This window comes from Andrena cerasifolii, chromosome 3 (assembly GCF_050908995.1).
Source record: "Andrena cerasifolii isolate SP2316 chromosome 3, iyAndCera1_principal, whole genome shotgun sequence".
NCBI classification, from domain to species: Eukaryota; Metazoa; Arthropoda; class Insecta; order Hymenoptera; family Andrenidae; genus Andrena; species Andrena cerasifolii.
The window spans coordinates 3,302,867-3,322,228 of NC_135120.1; the positions used below are offsets into that span (position 1 = coordinate 3,302,867).

The 19,362-nt window shown below is 40.9% G+C and overlaps 1 long non-coding RNA gene across 1 annotated transcript in view; it reads right to left on the bottom strand.

Moving 5' to 3' along the window:
• Positions 1–5,091: 5,091 nt before the first annotated feature.
• Positions 5,092–19,362, bottom strand: part of LOC143367129 (uncharacterized) — a 418,577-nt gene continuing 404,306 nt past the window's right edge. The window contains exons 2-3 of the long non-coding RNA XR_013084994.1: positions 5,414–5,436; positions 5,092–5,166 (exon numbers count right to left, since the gene is read on the bottom strand). This is a non-coding gene — a long non-coding RNA (uncharacterized LOC143367129). The remainder of the gene's footprint in view (positions 5,167–5,413; positions 5,437–19,362) is intronic.

Genomic DNA, 19,362 nt, shown 5'->3' on the forward strand with positions numbered 1-19,362 from the left:
TCATTACTATGTAATTTAGCTTTTTTGCTAATAAATTGTTTTTAAATTTTTGTAGCTCCAAACGATGGATGATGATCTCTTGTTTGGTAAGTTTTATTATTTTTATTAACGATTAACGATAAACTTTGTGAAAAATAAACTTTCTAAAAATAAAAACATTTATTCAAATTTATTTTTCCAGATCCAGACTATGAGGACGCCATAATAATGGCGGCAGCGCCACCAGCACCGCGACCTCCACCGGCACCGGGACTTCCACCGACGGCGGAGCCAGCACCGTAACCTTCACCGGCACCGGGACCTCCACCGGCGGCGGGGCCAGTACTGACGGTGGGACCATCCCCAGGTCGAGGCCGCCGATGTCCTACGTGTAAGTGTTTTTAAATAATTTTTATTTTCTAGTTTTTAGTATTTGTGGATTTATTTACATTTCACAGCTCAGTCTTCTTTACAAATATCTTTTATTGCTGTATAGAGTTTAACAGTTTGCTTAAACGCTATAGTGCTACAGTCGGTAATCGCGATGCGACTAGCTTCCTGAATTGCCGCTGCCTTTTTGTCGTTTTCGTAATGAACGCGAGTGGCTGTGATTTCAAGTCGTTTGGATTTGTGGTTATGGGTTATATTTATTGATGAGTGGGTATTTTTTTCACCCGCTCGGGGTTAATTTTGTTTTTAAATATTGTACCGTCATCCAAACTACGAACGCCTGCAAAGTTTCAAGACAATTAGATAGTTGGAAGTGGGTTAAATTTGAGTTGCCAAATTTGAACCATACAAACAAGCAAACAGAGGATCGAAGCTAAATAAAATCGTTTAAAAACACTTACACGTAGACCACTGGCAGCCTAGACCTGGGGGCGGCACCTAATATTGAATAATTAGAATTTGAAGCTCAACCTCCAATTATTATAGGATGAACTCCTATTCTTAAAACTCTCAATAAGTATAAAATTCCAACCTTTATAGAATATTAAAAAATAAATAAACCCCGAGCGGGTTAAATGGAAGTGGGTTAAATTTGAAGCTGAATTAAATCGTTTTATAAACCAATGATTTCTGAGATTTGTTTAATTATCTTTTTAATTAAGTTCATTTGATTTATCATTTCAGATCGAGGCACCCGCGTTGGACGAGCTCGACGGCAAGAGACTTTTATGAATTTTTTATTTAAACTAAGTGCGGCGGAATATTCCTGGGGGAAGAGGAGGGGCGGGGGAGGGGGGTCAGGGGTGTAAAATAATAATGAATATAAAATATAAAACTCTTGACAATATGTGTACATTTTCATTATATTGCGTTTTAAAATAATCCTAAGATTATTCATCGACACCGGTACCTTTCCTCTCACAAGTTTTCAAATAATTTATCAATTCAAAGCTCTGACAATATGAGTACATTTTAATTATATTGCGTTTTAAAATAATTACTTTTTTAACGTTTTTTGGGGGGATCTCACTTCTTTTTAAGTTAACATTCAATAAGCGTGTGTTTAAATAAATAAAAGGTAGTACATAGAAATTACATAATGGAAGGAACTACGAGTACATAGATCTGATGCATGTACGTACGTTTCGGAGGGAGAAATTTCGAGCTTGAACACGAAGAGCTTGGGATAGCCGTAGATAGATTATTTCAAAGTTAAATGCAACATCGACTCTTGGTGTTACATACCTTTAAACACACCTTATATATAAAATCCAGAACACTGGTAATGTAGAGAATGTGTCGAAAAATATGTAACACAGAAATAAGAATTTATCTAAATGTGCAATGACCGCTTTCCTTTTCTCTAATTTATTCGTTGTAAAAATTAGATACGTTTATACAAGTGTATGTCTTCCCTTCTATTATTTGGATAAAGGTGGATTAGGTTTCTGAAAGCACGTACAATTCCATGAATCTGGAAACACGTACAATTCCATGAATCTGGAAGCAGGTACAATTATCCATTTTGTTGTAGTTTTTTTTCAAATTTCTTTTAATACTTGAGGAAATAAATAGAAATAGAGTGACGTTTTTTGCTTTTGTAAGTGTAGTTATTACTAGTTCCAGTAATAAAATAGTATATAATAATTTATTTACAAAAATTAAAATTCTTTATTGAAACAAGAAACACTAATTAAATTCATGCATTATCGAAGCTGTCCATGTATCAAAATAACTGAAGATTTATGTATACGAAATTCTTCCTGCAAAATTATGCGTACATACATAGCCGGGCGTATATCACAGCGTCATTTTACGCTTCAATTATCTACATATACACAAAATCCTCAGTTTAGTTACAAATAAAAAACAGTTTGATGATATACAAACATAGATTGCGTTTTGGTTGCAATTCAATGGTACAACGATACATATTTGTAAAAACGTGGCATCTCAAATTTGTACAACTTACCTTATTTGACATTCGTCGGGTTATAACTTGATGATTGTAAGCTGTCAAAATTTGGAGTAGATTGCATAGTGAAGATAGCGATTGACGTACGAAACATGTATTAGTTCGTTTTGGTTGAAGGTGTGCGTGTAACGCGTATATAAGTATTAGGTTTGACGAAGAATTTCTTGGACGAGAATCAGGAAAAGGAGAAAAATCTTACCGTTTTAGACAGATCCATGAGACGATATTATATCTCTGTCATGCGTGGACCGATTTTATTGAAATTGGTCTTATTCGAAAGCTTATATGCGGTTTACATCAGAAAAATGCCTTTAAATTTAGAAAATATTGCAGGCGTGATGAAATAATTAATGAAATAAGTTTTAGGTTAGGTTGGAATAGCCCGGGGACGAATAAATGATAGCGGTAGCGACAGTCGACATATACAGGGTGTCGATTCATGTACTTGGCGTCGAGACGCTACCGCGTCTCTAGATGTATGATATAATATAATTACTAGGTTAATTGCTAGTTGAACATAAGGTAAACTTGTCGAAGAACTGGGACCTCGCCGATTTCGAAGAGCTTCAGATATGTTGTCAAGGTCATTATTCTGAACAACATTTCCCTTTAAACTTTTTGCCGGTCGCGCTTAGTTTCAGAGATATTGAGGTAAAACTTTTGCTACAGTAGTAGTAACAATGTAGTAACATTGAATTTTGCATATATATGTACGCCACCGTGGCAGCGTATGCGTCAATGCGGGTCGGCCGCTTGTCTACTGTTTCTTCATATACCTCGCTGTGACCGGCAGACAACGTATATACCGGGTAAACTAAACGGTTCAATTACAACGGTTTAATTTATTCCAACGCAACGTATTCCACTTTCCAACTTATCCCGGGTATTAGTTTGGTTTGGGTTAGAATAGGGCGGGGGGCGTGTAACGCATGGTAGCGACCCGATCTGAGTTTAGAGATTTCAACCAGAAACTTGCGGATGTCCGTCAACACCCCGACTCATATCGGTTCGCTACCATGCCTAACGCGCCCGCGAGCGGGCGCGCCCCCCGCTCCCCCCTGCTCTAACCCAAACCAAACTAATACCCGGGACAAGTTGGAAACTGGAATGCGTTGCGTCGAAAAAAATCAACCGAAGTTTTACACAAATATCTCGGAAACAAAGGCCAGTTCAGTTTAAGTTGGACTACTTTCCTTGCTGCTGGGATACCACGCGTGCACCCGTTAGATACGCATGCTGTAGGTTGCTGCGCAGTGTTTATATAAACGAAAGACAACCGCCGACAGCGTGGTGCTTCACACACTGTCGCGGACGTGCACGTATACGTAGAGTACGATTGTATAATAGGGAAAGTTTTCCTGCGAATATTTCGGAAACTAAGGCCGACCGCCTATTTTTTCAGAGGAAAAAGTTACTCAAAATGTCGAGTTTTATAACATATCTGAAGCTCATCGAAATCGGCGAGGTCCCAGTTCTTCGACAAGTTTACCGAACATAAATCTCGACACGAAGTTAGATTAGCGTTGTATACAAGGTATGACGCTTGGTATAATTAAACTGATCGTAAAGATTGTTTGGCGGTTTCGTTATAGAAATTGAGAGGATTACTTCTCTCTGAGTATAATGTTTTAATGGTGCCTATCAGCTGGCCCACGCGTTTCTTGTATGGAATTTGACGGGCTAATTAAAGCGTCCTCGTATGGATTTGGAGGGGCTAACTAAAGCGTCCTCATATGAAATTTGAGGGGCTAATTAATCGTATGGAAGAGTTGATTAAAAGCGTTCTGAGGAAGGTTTGGTGTCAGGACTAAAACTGTCCTCTTCTGCAGGCAGGCCTATATTTATACTCCTTGCTGGAGCTTGACCCGCGCTAATCAGTTGCTGCTTAATTATTCGTACCAATCAGATATTATGTCCGGTTTCCGCGACTGCGCACTACGCTCAGTTTAATCGGCCTCCGGTTGAACGTGCGGTATGCGCCTGCGCGCTCAAGTCGTTCATGGCGCTGGATTTAGTTTGAACGGGCGGTTATGCGCATGCGTTGCGCGTTGTTTAGTTTATGTGTTCTCCGTTACGTGTCTTAATACTAGAATGAAAGTATTAGAAAAAGAAAAAATTACAGCGGTAGTAGCGATACGTTACACCCTTGAAAACCTAGTCTTATTTGAAAAATATGGTGGTATTGTATCATTGTTTCAGAGTATACTGCTCAGGTAAAGTTGCCTCCGAAGCAGGGGGGTAGATACGTCACGTGACCTGGCCGATTTGGCAGGTCGGTATTACAGCAGGTTTTTTTCTGCACAGAAATGGTAATACACATAGATACGCGACTGCCTGCTGCACGCGAGAGGGAGTTGTTTGTTGTTTCCGTATTCTATTCTGAATAAGGATATAAATTCTCAGCTGTTGCGTTGTATTTGTAAAAATTTAAACGGAAAGTCGGCTGGTACTGCAAACGTAGAAAATTCATTATACATTTTATTTACTTGGAATGTGCTTATGCTACAATATTCTACGTTGACAGTAAGGAATTATAAGTGAAAAGGAAAAATAAATGAGGGGATCTCCCCGGAAAATGAAGTTTATTAGGTTAGACATTTTTTTATTAAGAAAACACTGAAGCAGAACATGAAATACATTTATTACACGTCCTATGCAGAAAGCAGTTATGAACAAACATTATATATAAAATTTGTTGGATGTTGAGTTGGACTAGTGAAAATGCGTAGGCTGGATGCGCGTGATTATTATATGGTCGGCTCCTCGAAGTGACAAAATATAACCTAAGTATATGCTATATGACAACAAATGTTTAGTGGCTATTTCGTTCTTGTACGAAACATTTGTGAACTTTTTAGCATCCTTCCAAAACATTATTATTACGCTGCAACAGCATCTTTAGAACATCGGGTATAGCAATTAGGTTATACTTTCTGTCACTTCGAGGACAGAAAGTCCACCACTGAAAATGCGCAGGCTGGATGCACGTGATTATTATGTGGTCGGCACCTCGAAGTGACAGAAAATATAACCTAACTATAAGCTATATGACAACAAATGTTTAGTGGCTATTTCGTTCTTTTACGCTACATTTGTGAACCTTTTATCATCCTTCCAAAACATTATTATTACGCCGCAATAGTATTCTTTAGGAAATCAGGTATAGCATATAGGTTATATTTTCTGTCACTTCGAGAAGCCAACCACATAATAATTACGCGCATCCAGCCAGCGCATTTTCACTAGTCCAATTCAACATCCAACAAATTTTATATATAATGTTTGTTCATAACTGCTTTCTGCATAGGACGTGTAATAAGTGTATTTCATGTTCTGTTTCGGTGCTTTGCTAATAAAAAAATGTCTAAACTAACAAACTTCATTTTCTGGGGACATCTCTTCATCTATTTTCCCTTTTAACTTGTAAATCCTTACTGCTAACGTAGAATATTGTAGCATAAGCACATTTTAAGCAATTAAAATGTACAATGAATTTTCTACGTTTGCAGTACCAGCCGACTTTCCGTTTAAATTTTTATAAGTACAACGGAACAGCTGAGAATTTCTTTCCTTATTCAGAATAGAATACAGAAATAGCAAACAGCTCCCTCTCGCGTTCACCGAGTAATCGTCGATCTATCGGTATTACCATTTCTGTGCAGAAAGAAATGCTTTAATACCGACCTGCCGAATCGGCCAGGTCACGTGACGTGTCTACCCACTTAAATCAGGAAAGAATATCGAAACAGTATGCCAAAGGGCACCGAACGATGCCGAAGCGATAACCGTTAACAATTTAAAATGTTTTTGAAAAGACGAAACTCTATTAATTCACGCCAACAATGCCTAATATCTTTATTATTATTTATTTGGTGATAAATACATCCCTCATAGGTGTCAAAAACCAAACAGTTACATAAATTAAGAAGTTATTATATATAATAATAGTCCAATCGTAGAGAAACAGAAAAACCAAAACTCTATTAGAGGGACTGTGTCATTAGGCCTTACTTTTTAAGTAAAGTTGCGTAATAGTCTTGTATTTTAGGTGTTTCGTACCTAAGATTTACGCTAGGTTGTTTAATCATGTGCAATCGCGAGATATTGCAGCAATGTCTTATTCAAACGTTCCACCAGCCCATGAAATTAAGGATGCAGGGAAGTTGTTCGCGTTTTCCTAATTCCCAGCAGTTTCAGCAATTCCTTGAACACGGAGGATTCGAAGTTCATTCCTTGGTCCGTGCGCACCTCCAACGGTACACCATGACGACATACTACGTTGTACAAAAGAGCTCTTGCCACTGTGACAGTTCGCTGGTCTGGCATCGCGGTTAATTCCGGACACCGGGTAAAGTAGTCCGCCACGACCAGCATAAACCTTTTCCCGGCCTGGTACCTCGGGAGCGGACCCACAACGTCCAGGGCAAGCCTCTCGAACGGAGCTCCCACGTTGTATACTCTCAGGTTCCCTTCTTCGCCGCACATGTGTCACACCGCCGACACCACTCCTGAATCCTATCGACATGTAGACCAAAAGAACTGTTGGCGGATCTTCGCCAAGGTCTTCTTCACTCCAAAGTGTCCAGCTGCTGGCGCAGCATGGAACTCCTTCAGTACTTCTGCAACCCTTTTGCGCGGCACCACCAAAAGCCACGAGGTCGTTGTACCTTCGTGGGACTCCCATTTCCTGAAAAGCAAACCTTAGTGAACTTCCAGCGTGTCCCAGATTGTCCAGTAATATTTCAGCTGCGGGAAGAAACGAGCAACGTCTTCCCAGCCGGGCTTCTCTCCTTCCTCCTTCTTCTTAAGGATGAAGCCGATCTCTTCATCCTTCTGCTGGCTTCGTTTCCACTCGCTCTTCCTTTCGTCGCAAAATATCCTGTGAATTTTCTTCTTGGTATGCACTTCCTCTTCTGCTTCTTTCTTCTTCAGTCGATCGCAGTTCTTACAACTTTCTTCGACGCAAGGTCTTCGTGAAAGTCCATCAGCGTTTCCGTGGGCTTTTCCTTCCCGATGGCGTATCTCAAAGTCGTATTCTTGTAATAGTTCGATCCAACGGGCGACCTGTCCTTCAGGACGCTTGAAGGTCAACAGCCAGCGAAGCGCCGCATGGTATGTTCTTATCAGGAATCTTCGTCCGTAGAGGTAGTGGTGGAAATGCTCGACGGATTTCCTCACCGCCAGTAGTTCCTTTCCGATTTTCCCAAGGTCTTGGAGAAATAAGCAACGACCTTTTCCTGACCTTCGTGTTCCTGTGAGAGGACGCAGCCTATGGCGAAATTAGAGGCGTGCGTGTCCAGAATGAAATCCTTGTCTATCACTGGGTAGGCTAGTACCGGGGCTCCGGTTAGGTTCGTCTTCAGCTCGTGGAAAACTCCTTGGCATTCTTCGATCCATTGGTAGTTCTGTTTGGTCTCGGTAAGGCGATGCAGAGGCTTGGCGATCCTGGAGAAATCCTTTACAAATTTCCGGTAGTAAGTGCACAATCCTAGGAAACTTCTTAATTCCGTGACGTTCTTTGGCTGTGGCCGTTCTGAAACGGCTTTAATTTTCTCCGGATCCGTCTTGACTCCACTCTCCGTTACGATGTGGCCCAGATATTTCACCTCACGGCAGAAGAAGGAGCATTTCTTGGGGCTCATTAATAGTCCGGCCTGACGTAGACGAGAAAACACTATTCGAAGGCGTTCGAGCTCCGGTTCGAAATCATTTCCGTAGATGATGATGTCGTCCAGGTAGACCAAGCAGATTTTCCAGGTCAAATCTTGGAGTGCGTCCTCCATCAAACGTTCGAACGTTGCGGGGGCGTTGCATAATCGAAAGGGCATCGCTTTGAATTGCCACAACCCTGTCCCAACTGAAAACGCAGGTTTCTCTCGGTCCTTTCCGTCTATAGAGATCTGCCAGTATCCGCTCTGTAAATCTACAGTTGAAAACCAAGAAGAACCGGAAAGGGCATCCAGGGTATCCTCTATACGGGGCAGAGGATACGAGTCCTTCTTCGTTATCTCGTTCAGGCGTCGGAAATCTACGCAGAACCGTATGCTTCCATCTTTCTTCTTGACGAGGACGATCGGGGAAGACCAAGGACTTCACGTTTCCTCGATCACGCCCTGAACCTTCAACTTCTTAAGTAATTCCTCCACTTCGGCACGACGGTGTAAAGCACCCTCCGCGGCGCCTGTTTAATGGGTGGGCAATCTCCGGTGTTGACCGTGTGTCTCACCCAGTCACAATTCCTGATCGCACTCAAATCCGAAGCGAAAACGTCCTGAAATTCGCAAAGTAATTCAGAAATAGCTTTTTCTGTCTTTCTGTCAAACCTGACGAGCAGCGTATAACAGCTCTTCCAAATGCTGTGGGACGACCGTTTCCCTTTCTTCTTCTAGTTTCATCTTTTCGGCCGTCGGCTCACGAAAGCGTATCTCCGGTTTGCCGGGAAAGCACAGCACATTCCGGGATAGGTCGATGCTGCAACGGTACTTTTTCAGGAACGCCGCTCCCAAGATGCACTTTTCCATCATGTCGACAACGTAGAAGTCTTCTACGCTCGAAAGTCCTCCAACGCTGACTCCCAGACTTTTCTTACCGAACACTTTCATCAGAAGATTGATAGGAGAACCTTTATCTAGAATAATCTTACAAGGTTTCCCACTGATTTTTCCACATACGTAAATCTCGTCAGCCGGATTCCATTGACGCCCAGTCGCCTCCTACATCGCCACACTCTTGACGACCGGGGGACTGTTCCTTACGGACCGACGCCTCGCCCTTACGCCGTCCTCTTCCCATTTCCCTGATAGGACTTCTTTAGAGGGGCTACTCTTGTCTTCTTGGCCTTGAAACAGTCCTTTTGCAGGTGACCCGTTTTGCCGCAGAGCTAACAGGTTCTTGGTGGGTAGTCTGTTCGATCTTCGGGTTTGGTTGGCCTGCTCCTCTTTTCTGGGTACCTTGAATTGTCGGAGGGTTTAGCCTTCCGTTTTTCTGAGTACCTATTTCGTGACTCGACCGGGGGGCCGCGAGACATTGTCTCAATGGCCTCGATTTCTAGAGCTCTGGTCACTGCGTCATCCGTCCGCTGCCTATGGCCCTGGAAGAGTACGTAGTTCAAGTTGGACAGATTTTTCGCCCCGTAGCGGAATTCGAGCGCCGAAACTAATTCCGCGAAACTTTCGCATTGGGCAGCGGAGAGCGTCGTAAGGACGCTTCTCGCAGTGCCCCCGAAGGAAGCGATCAAGGCTGTAGCCTTTTTTTTGGTCATTCCAACCATTTGCGCGCGAGATCGTTTCAAATTGCACCTTGTACTCCTCCCATGAATTTTTCCCATCAAACATTGTCGGTTTCATAGCGTATCCCAAACTGAGAACGTGCGGTTCCGACAAAGGGGCAGCGGCGGGCACACTGACGGGTGCGGAGACATGCGCCGGGGGAACACAATTTACAACACTATTTACAACAGACACATTCTCCCCACCCCGAGAGTTCGCGCCGCTACCAACCGAACTATGGCCGTTTTGTAACGAGGCGGTTACGGCCTGAATTCGTTCCTCCATGTTCGATATGCGCGGCTCGAAAGCCGCTTGTGTCTATCGGTCGGCGGCTTCCTTCTCTTCCCTGCGACGATCTTCCCTCTGCCAGCAGGCTTCGTCGTCTCTCCGCTGTTCCCGCATCTGTCCCACGATGCTTAACTGGAGGGAGGTGAATAGCTCCTGTATAGAGGCATCACCCGTCGCTACAGGAGAAAGGTTCGCAGAGGCCGCGGATGCGCGAGTGGGCACCCTACTTGTGATACCATTGTTACATTTTCGTGTAACGGGGTTACTCAGTTTGATATAATAAGGTTTAATACAACAACACAATATGAAACTACAAGAACGGTGAACAACAAGAAATGTCTTATACAAGGATAATGCAGTAATCTCGATACGTCTCGCAGTCCTCTTATTCCAGTCGCGAGCACCAGCAGGCCTTGAATTCCGTCCAAAAGGTGCTCGCGATACATTATAAATATAATAATGACGATGATACATATGCTTCTTATGCCAACAAAGCAACATTTTACATTGGTTATGATATTGATACATTATAATTATGCACTTTATAATAATAAATATGTTTTCACAATTATTAGTCTCTACCGATGGCGCCACATAGTGATCGCAACAGAGATGAGCTACACATAACCGATGTGATTGAACCTACATAACGAGTACGTAAGCTCATCGACGTTGCTCTCGATGTGGAGTTCAAGAATTGTACATGGTACGTGTGCGTGTGTAAAAAATAATACTTATCACATATTCAACTCGTTCCTCTCGACGAACCATATCCTGATTGACACTGGTAATGAGTCGTTGTGGCGATGCATCCACCTTTCTTAAAGACTGTGCATGGTAGGGATTCTCCATAGGTAGGGGTAGGGGTGTAGTCATATCGCAGTCCTCACCGACCATTTAGGTATCTCGATCCTTGTTCAAAGTACAGCTACTGTTCTTCTCTTTCTTCTCACCATCTTTCTTCTTCTTCTTCGTTGACATAGCAAGATGCTCACGTACGCTTCTATACCCTCGCGCAACCGAACACATATGCATGACGTGTCATCGTCTATGAATTCCCACGATATATTTTTTATGCAAATACTTCATATACTGTCACTTGCTTCTTCCATCTACATTTTCTGCTCAATATACACTTCTTCCTACACTGTTTTTTTTTCATACACTGTGTTTTTTAATATTTTTTTACCTTCATTGCGTTTCTTTTTCTTTTCATTTTTCGAACTACGTATAACTTCACTACTACATTCAACACCACAACCACCAACATACTATACTTCTGTACATATATGCTTGTGAACAACTATAAAAGAACTGTCGATCGGTCTAACAGACCACATTAAATCGAGTACGTTCGTGCCTGCGCAGTTAGTATCCGCAACCGTTCAGTAGACTCTACCATAGTGTGTATTCAAAATGCTTAACCGACGTTTCAACGACACTTCCTACATGGTCGAGAACCATCTCAACCGATGCAACAATACGGATTTTCCTAATAAACAGCATCGTCCGAATATTAGGTACATATACGTCTGTATACTTTTTGATTTATGCGAAACCACTCGAATCATCATCATCAACTCTGTGCGTGTGTTTCTTACAGTGATAAACCTGCTCCATCACCGAAGAAATCCAACATACGCATCATGGGGCGCGATTATCCATTGACATTGACCACATACAAACGCCTAGTAATTGGAAATCGCGATAGTCGACAACAAATTCAATGAACTGCGTTTCACTATGCCTATGTGGAAGCTTCTGTTGCAACAGGAGTCTGAGATACTTCAACGTTTCCGTAACGGCACAACATCCTGACATCAAGAGCCTATCAGCGTTGACCATTTACGCATCGATTTTACACGAATAAACTCTCAACGAATTGCCAAAATATCGGATGGTAATTCCACACTATACATGGCCGAAGCTACGATACACCAGATGTTCAAATACGATCGCTGTGTAACGTCCCACGATTTTTCGCGCACTCTTATTCCAAATTCCACAAGTAAACCTCGAAATCACTCCACTAAACTCTATGAAACTCAACTCCTACCCCATCTCCTCAATCGCCGATCACCTTGATGTTGCACCCTAGTGGTCAACAACACAAGATGATCGATACAAAACTCTACCTCGATGATGTATCTTAGAGATCCCCATCACGAGATGAGCGATACAAACCTCCACCTCGCTGATATACCTTAGTGGTCCCCATCACGAGATGGTCGTTTCAAAACCCTCTTCGCCTATTCGTCCTACAAGGCACGAATCATTCTTTTAAAAACGAATTCAAACAAGTCCCTCATTACAAAATCCCTCTTAAATAGAGACCAAGTCTCAATCCCCTCTTTACGACTCATGAAGTCCAAACAATCTATCCCCTATTCCTATCAAACACCCGAAATCCAATCGAAGAGTTGAGTATCTCCAAATACCGTTTATAAAAACCCCAGTAACCCAATTACGACGCAATTGGCGTACGTGACAAAAATATGGCTATTAATAGCCATACCGTTTATAAAAACCCCGGAAGTCATACTGCGTCTTATTCCGAAATGTGTCAAGGTCTTTACCGCGCGTCACCCCCGCAATATTCCTGTGAAAACACATAAATACGAGGTCCTGCGAGACCGCGTCCTCTTTCATCGATATTGTTTTGCCGAAATAGCATCAAAAGTATCAAACAGTGTTAAAGATCTTCAACCTCATTCAACCTGTTCATTCAATCTTAATCAAAGTGTTAAAGATTTATTATTATACTCATCAGTGAGTCAATATTCATTATTCATTCAAATATTAAAGTGTTAAAGCCAGTGTTCAACGGCATCTACTGTAAGCATTTATTACTATTATTATATCTTATTGTTCATCTCCATACTACCAAATTCATTACTGTTAATATATATATTCATATTATTAACGTCTATTATCTACATATATATATATATCTTTTCTTTTATACTTTCTATATATTTTCATATTACCTTATATTAATAACGCTTATTGCATTAAAAAGCTTATTGCTATTCATCTATTATTTTGTATACCATTTTATATATTGCTAATAGCTATATCATTTTTCTCTATTATTGTATGTCATATTCATATTTTCATATTACAATTTATATACATGTTTTGCGCTAACAAATTCCCACGCTTTGTTAAAACGCATAAACCAGGCTAATAAACCGCTTTGTTATTAACCACGTCTCGAATTATTGTGTATACCCCAGAATCATAAGGATTCCCTACGAAATCAAGCTGCCGCATCAGCTGATTCGCGAGAGCGTGCCCAGTGTTTATAAACACACCGCTGCATGAGCCGTGCAATCTATAGAAGAACTAAACGCGGTTTCTTTTATACTAATGCAACACTAAATCCTACTTCGTAAACCAAAACAAATACGAAGTACCGTAACGGGTGTGCTCTAAATACACATTTGCCTTCCCCAAACCCTCAGTGTGGCGGATTTAATATTCGTCGCCTGAGTCCCTCTCAAACCCTCAGTGTGGCGGATTTAGTATTCGTCACCTGAGTCCTCTCAAACCCTCAGTGTGGCGGATTTAATATTCGTCGCCTGAGTCCTCTCTAACCCCTCAGTGTGGCGGATTTAATATTCGTCGCCTGAGTCCCTCTCAAACCCTCTGTGTGGCGGATTTAGTATTCGTCGCCTGAGCTTTTTCCTCCTCCCATTGTCGACGTCCCCAAAAGACCTCACCCGGGACGTGACAGCTGCATCGATCATATGTTCTCTCAGTTATCAGAAATTCTGTATTCCGGAAACAGCAAGTACGCATCCTTTGACGACATAATACGTACCGCTACGGTACCGAACGCGGACTATGAAAAACTCATTACCGAAAGCGAATACTACGAATTAGTTAGACTGTGAATTATTAGCGTTAGGCTTGGGTTCGATGATACGCGATGCTCGCCACAATAGTACAAACATGTCTATATGCTTTATCAATAAATACACCACTTTTGCCACATAGTTTGTCATTTCTTCTGCCCGGCGCAGTATTGTCATATGTGAAAGATTAATAGATTTATATTTATTTACCTGTGTTCGGCTTACCTCGTATACCACCTTCAGTAGCAGTTCCTTGAAAAACGGGCCTGAGGTAAATGGTTGGCATATCTTCGCAAGCTCCAATGCCACGATGTAACTTCAATGCAAAGCAGCATCGTTGATAGGTCCCTCCTCCTAAGAACAAATTAAACAATGGTTTAGCATGCCACTTCATGTTCTTCAAAACCTGACAATCATACAGTATTCTTAGGAAGATAACTTACATCGTTCTGTGATTCTTCGTCTGCTACTATTGTAGGATGAATAATAATCACTGATTTAACAGCGAGGTGTATATGTATATTTATTAAATGAAGTAAGTGAAGAATGTAAAGAAGTATAAATTCCGATGTTCGCGCTTGCGACTCGCAACGGTCTCTGCTGCTAGCGGCGCGTCGCCCGGCCACTTTTTAGAAAAAGTGGCAACGCACGGCTACGTCGAGCATCGATTGTTAATCGACGTCAATTCGGTCGCCGGCAAAATAATGTCATGCTACGCATTTTCGGTCTGCTTTGACCTTGACGCGCGCGCCCGCGTTAGTATTGGACTTCGCGGCCCTACACTATTAATGCTGCCTTCAGCGTTTCAATTTCCTCAAGTCTCTACTCCGGTGACAGATGAACGTAGTCCTTGGAATGAGACCCCGTATAGTGCTGCTGGATATTATATTTTTTTAATTGTTTCATTGCTTTGTGACACACTAAACACGCTGCGGCACCTTTATGTTCCGCGAAAAAAAGGCTTCTTCCCACAATGGGTTGAAGAAGGTGCTACACCCCGTACTTTTCTTCGCGTTGGTACTTCCGGCCATGATTAATTTTCGAAGTTATGTTACTCGGTTCACTAATGAATACGAATTGACAAGCCTGTTCAAATTGTTTCACCTCGAAACTGTTGACCTGCTAATTTGTCCGCTGCGTAGGGTTAGGGTGGGAAAATCCTTAGCCCTGGATCCCTGCAAACTCATTTAGCAGGTCAAATACAATTAATTTCGCGGTGCCTAAAAGAAATTGGATCATCGTAATTTTCATTTTGGAATGCGGATTGAGGTACATCCATACCGTAATTTTATTACAAACACAAAATTGTTTAGTTTTTTGGTGTCAGGCTACTACAACGGACCCTAAACTGCGCGCAACTGAACAACTTTGCCGTTCCGAAACTCTTGCGCCATTTGCAATTGCCGCGTTTTTTATATAAAAAAATGTTTATTCCCTTCTCGAAGTACATAATAATATGGCCTGAAAGTTTTAAAAAGACTGTATGTATAGATTCCTTACAAAAACTTTCCCAAAAGAACCTTGATCTTTGCTGATTACGCCGCCAATCGATTCCTTATGACCACAATGAAGGGAAGTACATGAACAATTGATTACCATAATTTCAAGTTAACTTCATTAAAAAACAGTTCGATATACATGCCATAAGCGTCCTCTCTTCGGATTCGGTCACATATTTCTATTGAAATTACTATCATACAGAGAAATGTATTTTGTAGAAAGAACATAGGAAAATACGATAATTTTCTCTTGGATTTTTAAAATCACGACCTTGAGCTAAAATATTTCACTGCGACAACAGCTTCTTTTTTTCGGTACCAAATGTAATTAAATACGGCGATCTTTCTCAATTATAGGGAAGAAATTCAATACTATTAGTAGGGTAGACCAGGGCGAATCGGATCACTTTGGTTTCGATGGTGAAAAAAATAGTAGTCAAATATTAAAAATCTAATTTCTTATTAAAATATATTCGTAACCAGTACACCTTTGGCTAGAACATTGATTAATTATAATAAGTATAAAAAATTGAAATTCATCATAAGATTCTTTCATTTATAAACAAAACACGAAAAAGTGAGAAATATACCTCGAGTTTCGGGGCGAATTGGATAACCTAGAAATCTCTGAAGAACCTGAAATTTTCAGAACAAAACCTTTAGAATCAACATAAACAAATCTAATTTAATGACAGTGAAGTCAAGTGACACTATTTAGAACACAGATTGGAAGGATATTGCAGTTTTTCGCCGCCTGTATTAGAACAATTCTTGTGGTATCACTCTTCTCAGACAATATTCGGAAAGTGGACAAATTAATTTTTTACCACAGTAAGTATATTTCTTTAGATTTAATGTTTATCACAGCTTCCTTTATTTATTTATTTTTTTTTTTTTGACACCATGATCCCTGATTGGTCTTTTTTTTTTGTACGTACGAACCATCGGTATATAAACAATTATCATATTTATAATCATAAAAAAACACAAATGAAAGAAAAGAGAGATCCGATTCGCTCCAAATGACGTGATCCGATTCGCCCCATAAACTAATAACAATAAACACATTTGAATTTTCAAGCTTACTTTTTATTTTAAATACGAAGGTTATATTCGGACCAAAATTGTAACGTTCGCGTGCGTCTATCTCACTGAAACCGTATGCCACGTCTAACCACTGACTTAAAACAATTAACGAGCTAATGCGGTAGGTGCAGAGGAGAGGGACGAGGTACTACGAACGATCGGAATTCTCATTTCTATCGCGATGTAAGAAATACAGACTAAATTCTTATTTTGATCCGATGTGCCCTGTGATCCGATTCGCTCTGGTCTACCCCATATATTAGTATAAATGGTTTCCCTTATAATAATTCATAAATTCAATCTGTTTCTTTAAAAATAGGCAAGCATGGGAAAATTGAAAGTCCTATTTTCTAAAGAAATTCGAAAGCAGTAGAGTAACTTATATCACATTTTATTTCAACCAATATGCCTGACGTTGGCCAGAAAAGTAATCGATTTGTAGTGAAATAATCTACTCTTCTTCCACAGTAATTGTAACTGTCCAAAACTATTTTCCAATTTAAACCCTGTTTATGTTCCACAAATTTAGTTTTGTATATGTAACATACCGCTACCTACCGCCATAAATTTTTCTTTTAATATTCCATATTAATCATTGTTTCATTCTAAACAGTAATATTAGTACTAAGGATTTGCGAGCGCCATGATACCCAACAAGAAACAATGTACTAGCGAACGCGCAACGCACGCGCATTACCGCCCTTTTTTCAAACGACGAACTCAGTGCCACGAGCGAACCAAGCGCGCGTGCGTAAACCGCACATTCAACCGGACGCCGAATAACCCAAGTGTAGTGCGCGACCGGCGGGAACCGGATGCTAATTCTAATTGGTGCGCGAGTTCGCGCAGCAAGTGATTGGCGAGAGCAAAGTCTCGCCAAACCGTATAAATACAGGCGCGCCAGCAGCCTAAATTCAGACTTGGTTTTGCCAACGAACCAAACAGTAGCCGCTCAGTTTATCTTAAATCGACGTCCTAATACCTCCTTCAATTCCGAGGTCGCTTTAATTAGCCCCCTCACTTTCAATTACGAGGTCGCTTTAATTAGCCCCCTCTCCTTCAAATCCGAAGTCGCTTTAACTAGCACTTCAATTTCAATTCCGAGGTCGCTTTAATTAGCCCCCTCACCTTCAATTCCGAGGTCGCTTTAATTAGCCCCCTCTCCTTCAATTCCGAGGTCGCTTTAATTAGCCCCCTCTCCTTCAATTCTGAGGTCGCTTTAATTAACCCCCTCAGCTTACATACTCCAACGCGTGGGCCAGCTAATAGGCACCAGAAGAAATTACCATTTTGAAGGAAGGACGTCGACCAAATCAACTTCCATCTGGGGACGCCCTAACCGGCTACCTGGCTACCATCCGAGATCGCTTTAACTAGCACTCGGCTTCCATCCTAGAAAGCGTGGGCAAGCTGATAGGCAACAGGAAGCCAGTACGAAATCGGGAGAAGGAATCCTCTCGAATACCCTATTCAAACGACCTAGCGTCATTCCTTGTATTACATTTATATTACCGACTTAGCGTCGAGACTCTTGTTCAATTAGCGATCTAGCATCGTACTATTTAACTAATTAACCATTATATACCGAAATCGGCTAAAAACGAATCTTTGCGTTCAGTCCTACCGACCAAAGGGCCAAATTCTATTTCTTATCGACCAAGCGTAATTTTCGTTACTTTAATACCGACCGAAGCGTGTAAATCTATTTCTTATCGACCAAGCGTAATTTTTGTTACTTTAATGTCAACCGAAGCATCTAAATCTATTTCTTATCGACCAAGCGTAATTTTTCGTTACTTTAATACTGACCGATACGTTATTACGCAATTATCAATTGTTCGATCAATTTATAATCTAATTCCCACGACACCGTGTCGTAATATATGTTCAGATCCAACCAAGCGTCAAACTCTTTATTTTGAATAAACTACTTTTGTTATATTATGGTAAAGAAGGACTTCTTGAAATTCATTTCTTTATCTGACGCCACCCGAACCAATCCCACAATTCCACGAGTAACCGCTCTATTCGTGGAATCTTCTGTGTACAAACGGCACGACCCGTTCTAAATCGTTACAGATAACATCTTTTGGTATTCGTGAACATACCATTAGGCCACCATACAGTGGTATTCGTTCTGTACTGAAAGTAGTTTACGTTTTCCGTGATCGCTTTAGTGCTTTACAATAGGGTACGTACCAATTATGTCGTTACCCATAAAAGTCCTAAACAGAAGAATCCTTTCAAAGTGGGCTGATTACCATTTTCTCTGGACACATTTTGTTTTCTCCAAGTAAAATATGGTTTTGTCTCGAGCTTCCCATTGTTGCTCCAACACGATCACCGAAAAGGCCCACTTTATGCTTTTATGACACCCCCGACAGCTAAATGTTCGCTTGGCCGCGACTGACATTCCCAGCTCCGTCACTGTGTGCGTTAGCGATCTCAAGCGGTAGGTTAAAATATGCTCACGCACACGATACGGAGGGTTAATTGAGATTTGAAAAATATTCAAATTTTTGTATGCAATAATAATAATAATTTTGTTCAAAGTTATAATGATAGCAGTAAGAAGGGTTTAAAAAAGTTTGTCGCTGGCGAACATGATTTTGGCTGTCATAGTCATCGAAAACAAAAACCGCAAAATTTGTCTTAATCCAATTGCAACACAGAAAACTATGTTTTTCCAAAAAATTAATGTTTTCATTTGAAATACTACCATTTTTGTGCTTTTCAACATTATTCATTCGAAATGAACTAAACGATACGGTAACCACACTCATATAGATTAAGAAAAATGTTACGTTTTTTGTTTCAAATGATTACGACAGCCAAAATCATGCTCGCCAGCAAGAAGCTTTTTTTCAAACACCTCTTACTATTACCATTATAAATTTGAACCAAAGTATTATTATTGCATACAAAAATTTAAACATATTTTTCAAATTTCAATTAATAAA